Below are 20,824 nucleotides of genomic sequence, written 5' to 3'. Positions count from 1 at the left end.
ACCCTGTTGAGCCTTATATTGACTGTTTAAAGCAAATACTCTGGTCACTTCCACTCAAATCCATTTCCTTGTGAGATTATTATTGTATGACTTCTCCTTTGAGTTGAAAAGGTTGTCTGCTGCTCGAATAAATCTTTGGTGTCCTCTGGTGTGTTGGATCATTAAATGTAATAAGGTAACACAATGTTTTCCTTTAGGAGACACGGGTCTTGCAGAAGTGAAAAGTGGATTTGAGAGTTTTTCTCTGCCATGACATGTAAAACTTAAAGGTACATGTCCTACTTTTATTAATACATGGCACCTTGCCCTCTGGACTGCGTAGGTCCTACCCTAGGGGTAACTTACATGTACTAAAAAGGACGGTTTAGATGTGGCAAAAGGTTCATTTTGTCAGATCGAAATGGCAGTTTAAACTTCAAATACAGGCTGCAATGGCAGTCCTGAGACATATTTAAAAGGCTACTTAAGTGGGGAGGGAGAGGGTACATTTAGTGCTGCAGGCGTACCAGTAGCTTTCAATTTACAGGCCATGGGTACATGTCGTAACACTTTACTAGGAACTTACAAGTAAATTAAATATTGCAATTGGGTGTAAGCCAATGTTACCATATTTAAAGGAGAGCACGAGCACTTTAGCACTGGTTAGCAGTGGTAAAGTGTGCAGAGTCCTAAATGCCAAAAACAAACGTGTTCAGAAAACTGGAGGTGTGAAGGCAAAAGGTTTGGGGGTGACCCTGCAGAGAGGGCTAAGTGCAACACTCATGTTTCAGTTTTCAGACTCCCCAAGGTAACCTCATTGTAATGCTGCAGTACATCAGCCCTAGGTCTCCACAGTCATCTCACCGTAAAGCCCCAGTACTACAGTTGTCGGTCTCCCCCAAGGTCACCTCATGGTAATGTTGCAGTGCACTGACCCTCGGGCTCCACAGGTCACCTTGTCATAATGTTGCAGTACATTAGTCCTGGCATTCCGCAAGGTCACTTCACTGTAATGCTGCAGGGCGCCTTGCCGTAATGTCCCAGTACATGAGTCCTAGAGCTCCCCAAGGTTATCTCGTGGTAATGCTGCAGTGCATCACGTCTCTGGCTTCACAGGTCACCTTGCTGTAATGTCCCAGTACATCAGTCCTAGAGCTCCCCAAGGTTAACTCATGGTAATGCTGCAATACATCTAACCTCTGACTTCACAGGTCGCCTCATCATAATGTCCTGGTACATCAGGCCTGGGCTATCCAATGTCATTTCATTGTCATGTTGTAGTACATGTACCATGGAGCTTTACAAGTCACCTCATTGTAATGTCCCAGTACATCAGTCCTAGGGCTCCTTAAGGTCATCTCATTGCTGTGCTGCAGCACATCTATCCTCGGGCTCCACAGTTCACATCAATGTAATGAATGTCCCAGTACATCAGTCCTGGGCCTACCCAATATTAGTTTGTTTTTAGCTGCAATGCATCTACCCTCGGAATCCACAGCTCGCCCAGTCATAATGTCCCAGTACAGTGCTGGGGCTCCCCGAGTCTATCCCACCATACATTTTAAGATCATCATCCTTGGAATTCCACAGGTCACCTCACTGTAATCCCTAAACATCATCCCTTGGCCTCCAAAAGTTTACCTCAAAATAATGTTCTAGCACACCCAGCCTGGACTGTCACAGTTCACATCACCGCATTGTTGTAGTTCAGCAGCCCTGAGCCTCTAAAGGAAATCTCACACTATGTTCCAGGACATCATTCAGCCCTGTGAATCCAATGATCATCCCACCATAACATCCCAATACATCAGGCCTGGGGCTCCATGAGTACCCCGTCTTGGGGTTCCATAGATCAGCTCACCATACTGTTCGAGTGCTTCAGCCCTGGGGCTCCATTGATCACCTCATCGTAATGTCCCTATAGATCAGCAGTGACCCTCCACAGATAAGCCACATGATGTTCTAGTGCCACAGCCTTGTGGCTCCAGAAGATACTTCAGATTTCAATTCAAGTGCACTGCCTTAAGTATTAGTTTTTTGTCTCCACAAACATCCTCAGCTCTATTTCCTGGTATATCACCCTTGAAGCTCCACATGTCACAAGGTGCACCCTGAGGCCGAACTCAGATGTTCTCAAGTCTATTGCCATTTCTGACAGTCGAGGACTGGCTTCCAGTCAGTGCTCATGGGAGATTTTTTTTCACAGACCATCTAGGACTTAGTTATAAAACAGCAGGTCCAAAGATTGATTTGCTCATTTCTTATATTACAGATCAGTACAGGAATATTTTCTTATATTAACGTGGAAAGTACCAATTAGTTTTCACCACAGCGATGTAAAGATGGTCACTTATTAAAAAATATATAGGGAGTAATTTATGAAAAGTGACACATCGCTGCGTGGAAACAGCAATGCATCACTTTTCATTGCACCCTCCTTGCGACATGCTGGATGCATCACATTCATAATATGACGCATCATGTTGCAAGGATACGTCAGTATTTCTGACGTATCTATAGGCGCAAAAATGAAGCATTGCTGGAGTATGTCACAGAAGAGACGCAACTTCAGAAATGGGTCATTTAACATGAACAAGTCCCATTTCAATGTGTCTTTGTCAGTCTTACGCCTTCTGTGAGGCAGGCGTAAGATATTGACACATTGTCGTCCTAGAAGTGGCCCAGTGAAATCTCATAGATTTTACTGCATCACTTCTACGAGGCTGACTTGTGTCAGAATGCCCACCCTGCATACATTATACCAGAACAGGGCTCAAACGGAAGATGTGAGTGAGCAAATTATTGCAAATAAGTGCTCGTCCTATGGTGTTAATGACTAATCAAACACCCGAAAGGGCAGCATAATAAGTAATGTACTGTATTATATCATTTATATAGCACATTCATACCACTGGTGTGAGCCGCATCTCTTTACATCTCACTGTCGGCCAAAATCCGAAAAATATCAAGGAGATGTGCGCGAGCCACTTAAAGCTGGAGCCAGGCTCGAGCCTGAACCCTGACTATGGCTCAACTTGAGGTGAGGTCCTGTTATAAGGAGACAAGCTTTCAAGTGGCCAGCCATTACCTCCTCGTCCGTTTTCCTGTCCCATCCCTTAAAAATGAGCAGCTTGGGGGGAGGAGCCAAGATGGCGCCGGGTCGGACTCGTAGTCCCTCGGCTCCGAGGACCATCTCCTCCTTTGTAACTATCCTGCCGGTGATCCTGCACCAAGACGGCACATTGCGGAAGCTGATGTGTTCCGACGACCCACTGTGAAATCCTGAAGCTTGCGCTTACTTGCAAGCGGGTGAAACGTCCGACTGCAGTTTGCGGCACGCAACAGCCCTGGGACCGGGGCCTCGAGTGGATATCGAGGCCGGCTGCCAAGCGAACAACATCGGGCGTCAGCGACTGTGAGGAACCGGTCGGAACATTTTTACAGAGAAACGGCCGAACTTGACACATGCGCCCCACTGGACTGCAGGTACAGAGCCAAGCGTGCCTGGCGATTTGACTGGGGGAATCGTACGATTTCAGGAGCCCGGACTGTTGGCTGCCAAGAGACAGCCTGCGCACTGTCCCGCTAATGGCGGGAGGTTCCCGAATTCTCCACTCCTTCGACATCGAACAGGGCGGCTTCTTTAAGGGACAATGCTTATGGCCACATCTCGGTTCTGTCTGCCGCTCCTTTACTATACGGAGATCTGATGCCCCATTGTGCGCAGCCTGGCCCGACTCGGAGTGTCTCTACCGAAGACCGTTGAGGGCATAATGGAGTGCAGCCTTGAGGAGTCTGGGCCACATTGTGGTCGCGGACGTGTGGAGCAAGGGGACATGTTCGGAAGGGAGCGTGGAAGTGATCAGGGCTATGGCGATCTATTGGCGGCTGTTGTCTCCCTTCATCACGATATGGTGTACTCTGTTCGAACCCTGACCAGCAAGGTGGACGATATAATGTGTGCACTGGGACGCTTGAAAATGGCTGACTCGCAGGTCCACAGCGACATTCCTTGCTCCACGTCTGTCTGCGACAAGATGGCTGCCTCATGCGACAGTGACGGCTTTGAGACCCCAAGACCCGAGACGACTCTTGCTGCAGATGGTGTTTGCCCGGGACGACGCGAAAACCACGGATTGCAATCGCGACGGGAGTGTTCTCCCCAAACCATGCTCCCCGTTACCCGGGGATCGCTCCAGAAGGGGTTGGACACTGAGACTTTCCTCCCTGGCTCGGTTTCGCTCTATAATATGAGGATGGTGTACTTTTGGCCCAGCCTGGGATCACTGGATCTGCGTGTACATGATACGGTTGAGTGCTTGAATCAAATTGACTCTTTTGGACTACCGTTCACGCCCTCCTGGGTTACCTTGGTAAGCAGTGGCGGAAAAGAGAAAACGGGACAGGGATGAACGCTTCCTATCACAGACTGGCAGTTTCTTCGTTGCTGACCGAGACAGATGTGTGGCGTGCTGATTTCTTTGATTGCGCAATGTGCCGATTTCGTGCTTTGTAAATTGTTTGCTAGTAATGCTTTTTGTCACCGGACTTTATACCTTGTGCTAATATCGGAATTACGGGAGGGTGATGCCGGGGGACTGGTGGTGGGCTCCTCCCCACTTCTCACTACTTTCATAGTAGTTATAGATTAGGACTCTTTTCTTACTTCTCTATACTCTATATTTCGGGACTCCTTTTTGTGGGGCGACAGGCACACTGCTAGGGGGGGGGGGGGGGTAGGCCGTAGCCAGCTGCAGAGGTGCAGGGTGGGGGTGGGAGGGGGGGGGTTTGTTTATTTCTTTTTTGTTCTATGGGCCTTCTATTCTTTTTTCTTTTTCTTCTGGGTTTAGACGTTTTGCTTCATTATGGAAAGTCGTGGTTCTGGTAATTTTAGTGCATTGTATACTTGTCTCTCCTGATCCTATAACGCCGGAACCAATGTGCTGTCCTACGTCATCCTGACACCGTTTATCCTTCAGAACTAAATTTGAAAATTAGACCTCCGTACCTCTGTAATAGATTGTTATGTACTGAATTTGTGAGCCTTCGGGCGTTTTGTTGGGCTATATGTACGATTTAATATAAATAAAGGTCTTCCAAAAATTAAAAAAAAAAAAATGAGCAGCTTGTCAGCTCCACAGAAACCTATTACCTAGCAAAGTCAAATCCTTCCCCCAATATGGTGCTGCCTACCTGGCCCAACATGAATAAAGGGGGAAGTGCGTCATCCACACATCCTGTTCTTTTTTATCTGCATGCTGCAGACCAATTGCCTAGCTGAGTCGGGTAAGTTATTTTTCTATTTACTTGTGTGTGTTTTGTGGCTTGCTTTAGCAGCCACGCTCTTCTAATTTCATTGGTTGCATATTCGCCCTGCTCTGCGGATATTTTCTGTTGGTCGCCTTTACTGCTTCCTGCTTAGGCACTCAGCTTCGGCACCCGGCATTTCCTCCTTCTGGGGTTGATGGCCAAGTTTCTTTGTGCTGTGTCGCTTTCTGTTTTGGGTTCTGCTTGAGCAGGCCTGCTGTGGGGTCTTGATGCCTATTGGTCTCCCCTCCTCTTGTGCTTTGGCCCATTGCATCTTTGACTGCCTGTTGGTCTTTCCTTCTTTCTCTTGTGGAGGAGGTGCGTTGGGTCTGTCATCTTTTGGATTTTCTCTCCAGGCGCCCCTCTCAGTCTGCTGATGCTGATTTTGGCCAGGCCCTCTCCTCCTTTCGTTCTTCTGTGGGCTTTGTTCAGGTCTGCTTGAGTCGGGTTGAGATGCGCTTCTGTTTTTCACACCCCAGTGCCCTTCTGGATGCATGTGCACTTTCCACTTCCATATGACGCGTTTTGGGCATGTGTTGGCCAGGTCCCCTTTCCCTTGTTTTTCTGTCAGGGCAGTCTCTTGTGGACTTGTTTGCAGTGGCATTGGCATCAGGGGCGTCTCCGACGTTGGGCTGACCAGGTCTGGTTGTTTGGTGGCCTCTTGCTTCCACAATTGGGGCCGGTGTTTGGCCTCATGGTCACTGGTTCTTTTCCCGGCAGGCCCTCGCAGCCTTTCCTCCTTCTGAGGTCATTATGATGTTTTCCATTGTGTGGGTGACTGTGCCTTCTGCTATTCATTGCCATATTACCCTTCTGGGTGAATATGCGCTTTGCATTTCCTTATGTTGCGCTCCTCGGGGTGGTCCTGGTTCCAGTTTTTTTGGTTTCTCTCGTCTGTTGGGGGTTACAAGGGATGTGTTCCACCTGCTGCCTGCCGGATGGCAGGCTTTTTTGTGTCATGGAGGGGGGATGTTTGTCCTCTTCCTTTTTGTACCCGTTTGTGAAACCAGGTCCTGCGGTTCTGCTCTGTATTCAGTCCTTGCATCCCTCGTCCTGCTGGATGGTTGCCTGGGTATTTTCATTCCGTCAAGATGGTCTGCTGTGGTGCTCTCACTGTTGCCATTTCTGAGAGCTTCTTTTCGGCTTTTCATCATCATTGTGAATTTTTCCGACGCTCTTAGTCCTTCTGGCTCTGTGTTTCTTCGTGGTCCTTTTCCCTTATTCCGGCATGCTTCCTGGATCTTCTCCATCCTTGGAGGTCTTCCCGTCTCTGCCTGCCAGTCTGGGGCGACGGCCTCTGCACTGCCCGTGTTCTTCAGGATCCTTCTCCTTTTGTTCCCTGTTTTCCGGCTTCTCTTGGATCAGTGGTTGTGGTTGGGGGCTTCTATGATGGTGGCTGTCACCTCTCACTCCCTCTGGGGTTCGTTTTTTCTCCCTAGTTGGCTTGGGGTCCACTGCATGCGCCCGTGGGCATGTCACTGCCGAGGATTTCCTGGCCTGCTGTTTGCATTTCTGTGCTCTACAGTTTTTGTCCTGGTGAGTGTTGGTGGCATTGTGGCTGGTGCTGTCTCTGCTTTGCTCCTCTCCTTCGGCCTCATGCTGTCTGTGTACTGCACATTTGTCCTGGTCGTTCGCGGCTTGGTCGACAGGCAGGGAGAGTTGTGCCAGTCTCTGTTTACTGTTTCTCCAGAGGCTTGAACATTTGTGGGCCTTGGGGAGTCTCCTCTCTCTCTGCAGTGGTGAGGAGCCTTCAGTTTCTTTGCCCCTGGGTGTGCCCCTTCTCTTTCGGACGTTTCACTCCTGGGCCCTTATTTATGAGGCCTTGCGTCAGTTTTGCGCCGCCGGTGCGTCACTTTTTGTGACGCACCAGCGGCGTAAAAAATGTGCCTTGTTGCGCCATATTTAAAAAGTGACGCATCTAGGTAGATGCGTCACTTTTTAAACCCCTGCGCCACATTATACCTGCGTCAGGTATAATGTATGCAGAGGGGGCGTTCCCCCGCAAAAAGCCTCGTAATAGTGACGCAGTGAAATCTATGAGATTTCACTGCGTCACTTTTAGGATGCTGTTGCATCAAAATCTTGCGCCTGCCTCACAGCAGACGTAAGACTGACGCAAGCCCTTCACATGGGGCTTTCCCCATGTGAAAGGACGCATTGCTGGAGTTGCGTCACTTTTGTGACACACTCCAGCAATGCGTCACTTTTGCGCTTACAGATACGTCAGAAATACTGACTTATCTGTAAGTCCTTGCGACATGATGCGTCATACATTAAATATGACGCATCATTGGTGTCGCAAGGAGTGCGCAGTGAAAAGTGACGCATCGCTGTTTTCACGCAGCGATGCGTCACTTTTCATAAATGAGGCCCCTGGTTCGGCCTTCCCTGTCTGGGTCTATATACTTGGTGGTGTTGGCCCTTCTCCCTCTATTTGTGGCTTTGTTCCCTCCTGGTTCGACCTGGGTGTCTGCGTTCTTTGGTCCCTGGACACCCTTCTCCACTGATTGCTCCGCTTTTCAGCCCGTCCTCTCTCCTGCACCTCCGGCTGGGTGTTTGTAGCTGGGATGTTTGTCCCTCTTGGCTCTGCGTTGTTCCCCTGCAGTGCCTCACTCCCTCCAGTTCTCTCATGGACCTTTGAGCCTGGCATTTTGCGATCCCCATTAGGGCTACTTTGGCTCTAGGTGTTGGGGATGGGTCTGTCTACTGTTTCCATGATGGCTCACTTTTTGTGGGGTCTTTTTGCTTCTGGTTCCTGTCCCCTGCTCTGTGGTTCCCGCCGGGGTCTTCCATTGGTGCTTCTGGCGTTTCCTGGTCTCCCTTTGCGCCCCTGTTTTCCGGTGGACTTGGAGCTTTTTGTCCTGCACCGTCATCTCCAGTTCTGGGGGTTCACCGTTCTCTGGATATGTTGTGGGCTTTGTGCATCTATCTGGGCCGTTCCTGTGCATTTGGCAGGTGCCTTCCATATGTGTCGCATGTGATATCTCCGAGTGGGATTTTGTGCCTTCCTTTTCCCTTCTGGCTCGTTGGGTGTTGTTTTCCTCCTCTTGGGCCATTTTTCAGGGTGCCTCCTTCCATGTTGTTTGTTGTGCAGCTACATGGGCCTCTCCCAACGCTTTAGCTTCCCTCTTCTGTCTTTTGATGGGGTTGGCGGCTTCTGATGCTTTTGGCACTCATGTTTTGTCTGTTATACATCTTTTGTGATTTGTACTCTTTTCTTTTGTCATTGCACAGACCTGTTGGTGTTTTCCACCTCCTTCTGGTCTGTGTTTCAATCACCATGGGCTCATTGTTAAGGAATGGGACGGGAAGATGGACCTGGAGGTAATCCTGGTTACTTAGTGGAGAAGTGTTGTTCACTGGTTAGAGCGGCAGACTCTGAAGCAGAGATCAGGCCCGGGACCAAGGTTCAAGTCCGACGTGGCAGGGTCTTGGGCTCAATGTCCGCAGACTCGATAATTCTCGCCTTGGTGCCTACTCTAATCATGGGTCCCACGCTGCAACTCTGGGCAATAGCTTGCTTAATCTCCACAACGGCCCCTACAACACTGGGATGCCTGGCTTCACCTTGGGGGTGCCCAGGAGGGGCATCTCACAGGGAGAGCCAGGAAGGGTTCCACAGCATTATACAGCGCCGGGACAAACCCGTTGGGGCAGCTGTGCGCTTTACAAAATACACTACATTTACTTACCGGTAATCTTCATTACTCCGAGTCTTGGTCTTCCCATTCAATTCCTGAGCCCGTCCCTCCCTCCCTGTTTCTGTTGATGGTGATTGATTTATGTTTTTCTTCTTGCGTTTCTTTGGTAGTCTCAGGATGTGTGGATGACTCACTTCCCCCTTTATGCATGCTGAGCCAGGTAGGCGGCACCATATTGGGGGAAGTATTCGACTTTGCTAGGTAATAGGTTTCTGTAGAGCAGACAAGCTGCTCATTGTTAGGGAATGGAATGGGAAGACCTGGACTCGGAGTAATGAAGATTACTTGTGAGTAACCAGGCATCCTCCCTCCCAGGATGTGGTGTTAGGGCCAGATTTGCCAACTTTGGAACTGGGGAACCAGATTTGAGTCTCAGATCACCTCAACATCCTGTGATCCTGTGCAATCAATTATTCTCCTGGTGCCTATAAACAATGAATGCTACCTTGTGGAAAGTAATTGGTGACAAGCATGTAAAGCGGTCCAATACGTTGGTTCGAGTTCTATCGTAAAATGGAAAAAGAGGTAAAAACAACGCTTTAAACATAAGGAAAGACAAATAGATACCCGTCCAGTGGCTGATTTGTGAAAAGTGAAACCAGAAAACCTGGATAAATCGTGGCTTCCCCAATAAAATGGTATCTTAAGGAAATATTTGAATTCACCAAAACGTGTTCATCATTATTGTGTATGAAAGCACTTTCAATTATGTTTGAGTACAGAACACCGGTTTCTCAAAAACCTATTGTATTTGATTTAATAGACTACACTGCTTCTCTAGAATAATCTGGTTAATCTACTGAGTTGCCATGACAATTGTATTGACTTTTGAAGAAACGTTATATTATTTTACGTGATGTTTGTTGGATGATTTACATAACAAATAGTTTCAGGGGTCGGCTCGTGCGCGGCCTCTATACACCCAGCCCTCATGTGCCATGGGTGCCGACTGGGGTAGCCACGGGTACCCCTTGCTTGTCTTAATCTTGGTACTGTCCTTGCTACCCCTGGTTGAAAAGGGTCATGAAGGCAGAAGAGTGTAAATGAAAAAGTAAAATGTGGCTCTAGGAACTCGGGCCTTATTTACAAGCCCTGTGCGCCGTAGGAATGTCACTTTTTGTGATGTTCCGGTGGCACACAGGCCTTAGCCATATCTACAAGGCCACAGAAAGCTGGCCAGGGTGGCTTTTTATGGTGGGTGTTTCCACGTAACACCCATGACATTTGACACATTCCCAGATATGCAACAAGCTGTAAACCTGGGAATGCGTCAAAAGCCTATGCCCCCCTAGGGGAGGCATAGGGGAGGCACAACAAGGAGAAATAACATTATTTCTGCTCGTTTTTTCCTCTTTCTATATGTGCTGTATTCACACAAAAAAAATCATCCCTGCAAAGCGGACACCTGCGTTGGCGCATGGCAGCCATTTGAGTACCAGCGCAGTAACAGAGGACAGGAGTGTGGCGTATCTCATAGATACAATGCATTCCAGACCATTTCTATTTACGAAGGGCAGCGCAGCAGGAGGGCTTGCCGCACTGCCCGATGCCAAAAGTTTGTAAACGAGGCCATCGGTTTGTATCTCTAGTTTCTACGGCTGGACCTTTCTAGTAGCGAATAGGCGTCTGCCGTGAGGCAAAGGAGTGGTTAATGACCAGGCACGGCCGGTACAGGTGAGAGTGGTGGGGTGGGGAGGAACTCGACATATGAAGGGATAGGTAAAATAAAATAAATAAAACCATCTACCTTGCGTTCGCTTCATCGCAGAGTCCGCAATGCGGCGAGCGGAAGGTAAGTGGTTTTATTTATTTATTTATTTTCTTTTCCCTATCCCGCCGTTTGTCGACTTAACCTCCCCCCCACCGCTCTTACCTGTACCAGTTGCGCCTACTAATGACGCAACATTGTGATGTTATCAGCTTAACAGAACGTGTCTATGCCATTTTACTCACTAGATCCTCTTGCCTGCTAGGGTCTTGTGCTTTTCTGGGAATTTTGGGGGGGGCATATGTAAGACCCAATGGGTAGTGAAAGTGTGCCTTATATAACCAACTGTCGAGTTTGTTTACTCTCAATGACATGTCAACCGTTCCAAGCAGAAGGACTCACAGAGTGGTTAGTTACTCTCGGACTGCTAAACAACCGGGGAGCAGTGGCGGACGAGCTAACAATTTAACTCGGAGAGCCGAGCCAGAGTCGAGCCAAGGGGCTGGCTCGGATACGCGGATGCCCGCGCCAGCAGAGGCTCGCCTGCAGCCCTCCGGTGCTCGCATGAAGCCGGCCCGCTCCCTCGGCAGCGGTCCCGAGCCGCCGCCGCCTCCTCAGTACTGAACGGCATCTCGGCCTTTGAAGGATCCGTTTCCTGGCGGAGGCCGCGCATCTGATTTCTGATGGCTGCGGGAGATGATTTCCCCTGCGGGCTCCGCCATCCCAGCACAAGTAACGCCAAAGCAGGCCTTTCACGCTTTATTTCACTCTCGCCTCCAAAACAAATTGCGTAAAATTAAAAGCATTGCATCAAATCCCCAGTACATCTTAACGATGACATAATTAAAGCACGTTCATGCGGGAGTTTCTCAAGGGCACCGCTGGAGAGGGCCCTGGGAGCGCCCGCGCAAATACAGATTGCAGATTTTCAGTGAGACATTATCACTTCTTCGCTCTTCCTTGCCCCAGCCCTTACGTAGGGCCACAGTCCTTAAGCAGGCAGTGGAAAAGCCAGTCGATCTGGCCTTGGCAGGCTAATGTTAGGGTTAATTTCTTTCTTTTTATATATTATAATATTTGTGAAGGAGTCAAGAATATATCACCAGCCAAGCAAGCACTCAAACCAAGGGCAGCTACAATGTCACCTAAACACTTTATAACTTTAGAAAGAGGAGAGTATATTAATCACCATCTAACTACACACTGCATTTGAAGTTAATGTAAAAAAAATAATAATAATGACAACATTAAAATGCACAGTTAGAAAAAAGGAACTAGTTTTAGGAGGGTGTGAACACTGTGCATAGGCTTTGTGGAGTCACTCAAAGTGAAGTGACCCAATGAGTAAAGTAGGATGATCCTTTGCCTCATGATGTATGCTGTGGTGGGCAGAAGCAGAATGTGAATGACAATTTCACGGGCTAATAGAGGAAGCACTTCCATGTAAATGTATCATGTAAGTTTTCAGTTTTTTTAATAACAATAGCCTTGCAAGACAGCTACAGCTGTCAAACAGACATTGCTATTCGTTGCAGTACCATCATTGCATCAGGAGTGCAATCTTCCACTGCACACCTAGAGCCGAGTGAAATACAAGCAGCTTTGGAGCAGGCAGCACCAGTGAACCTCCTTCACACAACAAGTATAGACAGTGCATCAAGCACAACAGTTATAGCAAATGTACCCGTCAGCAGGAGCTCCCTAGGTGGTGCTTTAGACTGAAGTACCGGGAAGGGTGTCCGGATGGGAGCTCTGGATTTTGGCAATAGTATGTCCATTTTTCATCCCGTTGGCCTGGTCTATGGAAAGGGTTTTCTAGGGTTTCCGTCTTTTATTCATCAATGTTGATTAATCTCATATTTTGAGGTCTCTGTGTGAGCAAAAGGTCAAGAAACGGAGGCTCTGACACAGAAGTACTAACCTGCCTCTGTGTCCACAAGTCTACTGCAATCCCAGTCACATGTTCCCACTGAGCACTGTACTGATGGGGTCTGACACCATCACACACACTGGGCAGTCTGCGGTAAGGTCACAAAATTAGGCTTCTGTTTTTATTTTTGTAATTTTATACAGCGCAAACTCGACCCAAAGGTATTGGAGCTCTTTACATTAGCGCCACTTAAATTACACAAGGACACATTCATTTTTGGTAGGCATGGGGAGATTAAGTGATTCGCTCAGAATGTTGAGCAGACGCAGAGACCCGAACCTTGTTTTCCAGCTCCAAAGTCGGCAGCTCTGGCTGTTACGCCAGAACTGTCGGTCAGTGAACTGTGATGTTGAGGGAAGGATGGAGCAGCAGGAGTTGGTACAGCAAGAGTGGCTCTCAGTAGCGGATCACACCATGGATGATGCTGTGAGCAGAGGCCAGACTAATTGAGTCCATCTTTGGAAAGAGTTTACTCATCAGCATTGACTTTGTCAATACAAATGATCATCGCTATGGTCTTCATCTCACTACTGCCCCTTCTCTGTGTTGACGTCACTGGTTTCTCGACACCCATCCCTGGTAAAGAGTAAGCTAGATATATACACGGCACAGCCTGAAAAGTCAAAGAGCTCCCAGTTTCTCAAGGGAGGAGATGTGGCCATCCCCACAAACACTGCCTGTGGCATAGGTAAGTTACCCCTCTAGCTGGCCTCACAGCCCTAAGGCATGGTGCACTATCCCAAAGGTGAGCAATATGCCCAACAGTATCTAAGTCAATTTTTAGACCATGTAAGTACAGTTAAGCCATATTGAGTACATGGGCTGGGAGTTTGTCATTACGAAACTCCATGATGATGCCTGTTGTGTGAATCCGAAGGATCCCCCCAACCGCAACCAGCCCAATAAGAAGAAATCCTATGTCTAAAGGCCCCCCTGTATCTGCAGCCCCTGGGCTTTGGGGAGCTTGACCAGTGGTGGTGCTCTGACCCCAAACATCCCAACTAGCCTGTGCTATCTCTGGTTTTCTGCCTTCGCCACACATTCTACGCCTGCAGCCTGTGTGCAAAAAGGAAAATCTCCATAGGATTGCATCGCACGCCCAACGCTATGTTTGCACACTGCAATGCAATGCCCCTGTGTAGCAAGGCTTTGCTTCCGCCCCCTGTGTTTGCCTAAATCCCCAGGGCCTGTGCCCTGAAATCACGGGAACTTACCTGCAACCAGCACCTCTTGTGGGTGCCCCCAGTCTCTATTGACTAACATTGGGCCCAGGGACCTCTGCACCAGGCCGCCCCAGTGCTGCTGCAACCTTGATCTGACCCTTGCCCAGTGTTGGTCTAAACCCCCGAAGACTGGATGTGCGTGTGTCCCAGCTCAAAGGTTCATTGACCAAAGTCAAGAGAGATTGTTAGAAAGCCTGATTGAACAACCAAGTTTTAAGGCTGCGTTTCAAGGAACCTTCCTCTTTAGTGGCCCGCAGGTAGAGGCAAAAAGCATTCCAGTCAGAATCGGTGAGAGCCGAGAAAAAGATGTCACCCCATTTCTTCCTTTTGGTTTTTGACACAGCCGACTTCAGAGCGTCTGAGAAACGCAGAATTATTGCTGGAAGGCAGTGCATGTATCTATTGGTCAGGTAACAGAGACCTGACTGATAGAAGGCTCTGTGGGCCAGCACAAGCCCCTTGTATTGAACTCTCCTATGGACTGGCAGCAAGTGCTGTTCTTTAAAGTGCTGACAAATGTGATTGTTTTTCCCGAGATTTAGTAGAAGCAGTGCTGCAGCGTTCTGCACCAGCTGGAATCTCTTAGGTTGGTACAATGGGAGATCCCCGTACAGAGCGTTGGCATAGTCCAGCCTTTAGGTAATAAGGGGATGGATTACCATCTTCTGACAATGTGAAGGAATCAGAAACCAAAACATTTTAAAGGATCTAACAAGGCCAAAAGCACAATCCTACCACACTGCCCACCTGGGAGCTGAATGATTATTTATTATCAAGCTTCACCCCAAAGTTATGTATGACCATGGCAGGGGTGGGAGGAGATTGAGCAGAACTGGGCCAAAATTCACCTCCCCAGGATGGAGGAGGGGTGGAAGATAATAATATTTCGGTTTTGCTGGTGTTGTATTGAAGTTACTCAAGCGTATTCCCTCAAATACTGCTGATGGACATGCTTTGAATCTATTCAGGGCAAATCAAGGGGTTGCTATTAAGGTAGTCGCAGGAGAGGAGAGTGGGGACACAAGGGAATGTCAAGGCTCCTCACTGGTGCCCTGTATAGAACTGATGATGCTTCAATTACATGTATGTGAGTGTAGCCCAGTTGATAAAGAAAACTCTAGCAGACTATGGTTCAGCTAGATCCACATAACACGTCATAAGAAATAATGTTCCCCTAGCTTTAACGGCACAGTGGATGCAATGCGCTAGGCCTAGTTTCATTAATCAGCTGTGCTCAGAAGCCTTCAACCTTCACTTTAAAAAAATGTCCTTTTGATTGGTAAAGAAAATCCACTCGCATGTCAAACGAAGTCTGAAAGGGTTTATTAACAAAGGGAAAATTAATAGTCTGTTAATCAGACCGGAGAGTTCCCCGGCAAACTGTGCTGGAGCAAGCTCTACAAGCAAAGGCAGCATACCAATTTGAAGAAGTGTACATACAGGTTTGCCATGGATATACATGACAGATTCAAACAAATTAAGTATACAGGTGTCCTTAAAATTAGTTCACGAGAAATGAAGGCGACTTTGAGATTGCAACTAGTTTGTAGACATTTTGGCTGTGGAAGCTAGTTAACACTTTCTGGTTTGTGAAGCCAATATCTGCAAAGGTGGCTTGAAATGTTAGAAAGGAACTTAATTTAGGCATTTGTTAAACATGTGTGGAACAATTCGTGGCTTAATTCAGTTATATTTCTTCTAATGAAAATCAGTTTCAACATGATAACTGAGAGAGGAGGAAATAGCAGGGAAGAACAGAAGGCGGACATTCCCTTGTGACACAAAACCGCTCCTCTCTTCAGTGGTAGGTCAGTGTCCCTTGCCTTGCTGGTATGCCAGTTAGTATCCTATTGCCCCATTGTTCATTTAAAGGAAACTTCAGTTGTCAATGGTAATTGTAAATCACTGCCTTGTCGCCTTGATTTAGTTCTTCTGATATCAATCTTAATGCTCCGTTCCACTGGGAGAAACATTTCTGATACAGATAGTACACGCCGTGATTTTGAAAATGCCCTGAATCAATGTCCTGGGGAAATGTATTCCTCTTTCTTGATTTAAAGATTGCCTTGGTGAGCTGCTCCTCTTTATCACACTATATACCAGTTGTTTTTCTCATCAGGGATTTATAAAATAAGCCTGGGGCTATCTACACTTCAAAAAGGCTTTTCAGATCCCTTGAAACGTAATGGTGCTTGACTGGAAAATTGTTCTGTCCTTATTACCCAGGTACACCTCTGCTTTTCAGGGGAAGCATTGAAATATAGTTCCGAAATATGGAGAATCTTAAACGATTTCAACACTGAGTGGTCTAAGGCCTCTGGTCAGTGACAGGGAATGAGCATTTGTTCCCCTGTAAATATTCATCCAGAAGTATTCTTTGAGCCCGTTTATGGAACCTCCATTGGAGTTCCATTCAATGAAACCTTTATTTTTGGATGCCACTTACCTCGCCATTGAGTGTGGGAACTGTACACGTTGCTCCCTCGAGCTCATCCTTACAATTTTGACCTCATCAATGATCATCATACATGTGTTTATCATCTGACTGTGGATTTTATTCTGAAATCAGTATCCATTTTTTAGTTTCACCAGAAAGTGATCAGTCTCCCTTCCTCTACAGTCTGGGTGGAAGTGGGTCCACTGTTCCAGATAGATGTGGCTAGGAAAGGGCACGTCGCTTGAGGTATACAGTAGTCTGCTACATTGGTGTTTGATTTATTGATTGATTGATTTAGATCTTATATAGCGCATACTGTCACCCTACGGGTATCCTGGTGTTTGAGCAGGAGATAGGGAGATCTACCTGAGGAATTCTTCATTTATGGGCAGATCGATGTCTCGTTTCTAGCTCACATGTCTGTTGGACAATATGATGGTCAACCCTGAATAACTCATGTGCCATTAAGAGTTCAAGATGCGATGCTAGGTGGCAGTGGACTTTGGCAAGCTGCCTGGGGCAGGAAGGACTCATGATTCAATTGTTCTGGTTTACTCTGAAGAAGCTGGGATAGTTTGACCCATAGAGTGGTCAGAGTCTCTTTTGAGTTTGGTACCTTCCCATATTGTAAGTTCAGGGATAAGGAAGAAGGACATAAAGGTAATGCCCTAATGACCAAATGGTAATCTTTATTAGACCGGGTCCATCTCTTACTTATCCCAGTCCTGCTCCCTCGCATGACTGCCTGGGATTGTTGACTTTCAAAGGTTTTAGGCATTTGTAGAGTGGGAGGGCCTTAATGTACTCTTTTCTTAGCAGAGTAGTTGATATTTAGCTAACTGAAAAAGAGCATGTCTGTCTCCAAGTGGCCTCACACTCATGAAGTTAGACATTTAATGAGGAAAAGTTAGTAAGAAGTTCTCCAGTAAGTAAAAATAATTTTCCCCAGCCACCATTCTGCTTATGTAGAATTCAGTCATAAACGTGAATATCAATGACATCCTTTCATCCTTCTGTCCTTCAGATGTAGATAGAATGAGTACCACCAGAGCCTTTTCCCTAAAAGAAGTAGAACAGGCAATTGCTGAAAGTTCAAACAGCAAGGCTCCCGGCCCGGACGGAGTTCCAATTGATATATTTAAGGATAATACTACCCTATGGGCCCCGCTCCTGACGAATGTGCTTAACAGCTGTAACATCACAGGATTTCCATCAACCTGGCAGGAAGCGGTAGTAGTGCCAATATTTAAAAAGGGTGATCGAAATGATCCCAAATGCTACAGGCCCATCTCTATACTTGACTCTTTGATGAAAGTCGCGGGCCGAAATATTCTAAATAGATTACAAACATGGGCGGACGATGAGGGCTTTCTCTCCAAATTACAGTATGGGTTTAAGTCAGGAATAGGTACGGTTGAGCAAGGTTTAAATCTGGCCATGTTAATAGGTAAATATACAGTGGCAAAAAAGGGGAACTTATTTATTACGTTCGTAGATCTTAGCTCACCTTTTGACTGTTTAAGTCATGAAGTCTTGTGGGGCACTTTAGCTGATCTTGGTATCGATCACAATATTTTAAATTTTCTTAGAGAGTTATATAGAGGGGCCGGGGCTAAGGTGCGTTTTGGTAAGAGAGGCGAATGCACCACTAAATTTCCAATAAAGGAAGGTGTCCGCCAGGGTTGTATTCTGGCACCCTTTCTTTTTAACTTGTATATTAATAATGTGGCCGATCACTTAACAAAATTAGAGGTGGACTACCTCCAAATCGATAGTGCTGCTGTAACAATTTTACTGTACGCAGATGATGCGGTGATAATGGTGAGAACCCAAGTCGGCCCACAGAAAGCATTAACTAGTTTCTCAGATTACATGGGATCTAGGAGCCTAAAGATTAATATTGGGAAAACTTTCACCATGTGCTGCTCATCTAAAAATAAGGTTTCATGCAGCACTTTTTTAGAACAGTCGAAGATAGGTTTAACTAGCACCTTTTCATATCTAGGGATTGTTTTTAATGAAAGAAGCACTTGGACCACAGCAATTACTTCTAGGAACCTAGCTTTTTCCTGCGCCATTGGCGCAGTTAGACAGTTTGCTAATAAGCTGGGGGGTAGGCCAGTCTGTATTCTGCTAGACATTTATAAAGCTGAATGTCTTTCAACTGCAGTATACGGGGCCGGTATTTGGGGGGTCTCAGATTGCCAGGCTATACAAACAAGTGAAAATGGCTTTCTGCGTTATCTGCTAGCTGTCCCCAAATCCACCCCCACCTATGTCTGTCATAGGGAACTTGCATTGGTCCACATTTCAGATCTAGACAGGACAAGCCCAGTGCTGCTCTGGCATAAGATATGGACTTCAATGGCTACAGAGTTCAATAGGGCCATCCTTCAGGACTGTATTTAACATGTGGGGTCAAAAACATCCTGTGGCTTAGTTATGTTAAGAATTTTTTAACCAACTTAGGCCACCCAGAATTTTTTAGCACACCCTCTACATTGTCCTCGATCTCCAGAAAAACTTTGAAGGAACATTGTTTAGCTTTCCTGGATGATCAACGTTGGAATGTAGAGGGGAAGAAGGCTTCTGTTTTCCAACATCATTTTCTAATTCAGGGCCCTAGCATACATATTTATCTGTCCCCCGATCAGTCCTGTTACACTAGGATGTTATTAGCACGACTGAGAACCGGCGGCTTTTTTAGGCTGATTACTATTCCAGCCATTAATGACTGGTCAAAAACTCTAATTAACTGTCTATGCGATGACTCCTCTCCACAATCTTTAATACATTGTATTTTATTTTGTAAATTTTATATGTGGAGTAGGAAGAGGTATTTGCTACCATTGTTAAAAATGTGGGGCCTGAGACAGTGTAGACCAGCTTTGCTCAAAATCCAACAACTACAAGATGAAATGTCGATAAGCGCGGTATCTCTGTTCTTAAAGTCCATTATTAGTTGTAGATCGCCTATGCTTTAGTCCTATATCCCAATTGAACTGACTTAACTTGAATTGATTGTATTGATTGTAAGCGTGGTATCGTCGCACTCTAGTGTATGTTTAGAGATTTCCCAGATTATGAATGAAATTGAGTTTTTTTCATGATTAATTATTTATGTAAATATGTATTGATATGTGCTTTTATGATTTTAATATTGAAATCGAATAAAGCTATCTTTGACTTGAGTACCACCAGTATGAGAAACAGTGACCATGTTGTTGGTTAGAAACTAGTTTGCCATAAAAGGTGCCAAGCGTGTTGCCAGTACTTTTGGAAATATCTTGTTGTGTAGTTCCTATAAAACTATACAGGATCTGCGCGTTCGGACAGCATACACTGTAGAATTGGTGTCAGACTGATTCTGAACACCCCCACCGAGTATGTTGGCCTCTTGTATCAGGCAGCTCACAGTGTTATGTTATGTTATGTTATGTTATGTTATGTTATGTTATGTTATGTTATAGGGGGGTGCTTCTATAGCGCACGGCTACTCCGAGGAGTGTCCCGGCGCTATAATCTCCTCTTACCCAGGAGAGAATAGTTCTTGGCAACCATCGAACATGACAACCCCGATCCCTCAGGATCATGGAAACAATGCACTCCCTTTCGCTCAGTCACTCATGCTTACTTAGTCTGTCTTAGAGAGACACACAGAATAAACAGGCTGGGCGTTTTCAATTAGTACTTATTGAACAGTTGTTATTCTCGTGTAAAATAGATGAGCTGCAACAACTGTTAGACAGTAAAAGATATAAATGATTAGCAGTAATATAAAAATGTAAAAGTGAATGGATTGTAAAGTTCTACCATCTTCCAGTAATCATTAATACATACAGGTATATGAAATACATGATAATAAAAAGATGCGTACTCCTACGATGCCTCCCTAACTAGATGTATCTAAGTGTACCTACCATGTGTGCAGGTGTTAAACCAAGAATCCGTCAACCCCATTACCTGAAGCAAGAGAGTGTGGGACCCCGTCCTGGTCTCGAGTTGGACACCTCGCGAGGGATGTGTTTAGACCAGTGCGAGCTGGAGTTTAAAATTTTTTTTTTATTTGATGCGATTTTATATAGCGCGAACATTACCCGAAGGTGTCAGAGCGCTTTACAAAAGAACCAGTTGCGATACATAAGGATTTAGGATTACATGCGTTACATAAAAGATACAAACTGAAAAAAATGCAAATGTACAAATTGTAAAGTCACAAAAGGAAGAGATACATACAGAGAAAATTGCAAATGTACAAGTTGTAAAGTTACTCAAGGAAGAGATACAGATGGATAAACTCTAAGAATCACATAGGAATGGTAGTGAGTACAAGGGTCTACTACATATACTAGTGGTTAGAGTTATCTTTATATACATATATATATACAAATAGTAGATTTGCTCAGGATTACATTTTACTAGCGATTAGGCTGGACAAGTATATATCACATATTTACAGAGTTAACGGGGAAAAAAAATCAAAAGGGGCAGAGAGCAGTAGGTGGGGGAGAAGAGTCTGAGATTGGTGAGAGGAGAGAG

Source organism: Lissotriton vulgaris, chromosome 11, assembly GCF_964263255.1.
Source record: "Lissotriton vulgaris chromosome 11, aLisVul1.2, whole genome shotgun sequence".
Lineage (NCBI taxonomy): Eukaryota > Metazoa > Chordata > Amphibia > Caudata > Salamandridae > Lissotriton > Lissotriton vulgaris.
The sequence above is the reverse complement of the archived record's forward strand: the minus strand, read 5'-3'. Positions refer to the sequence as shown.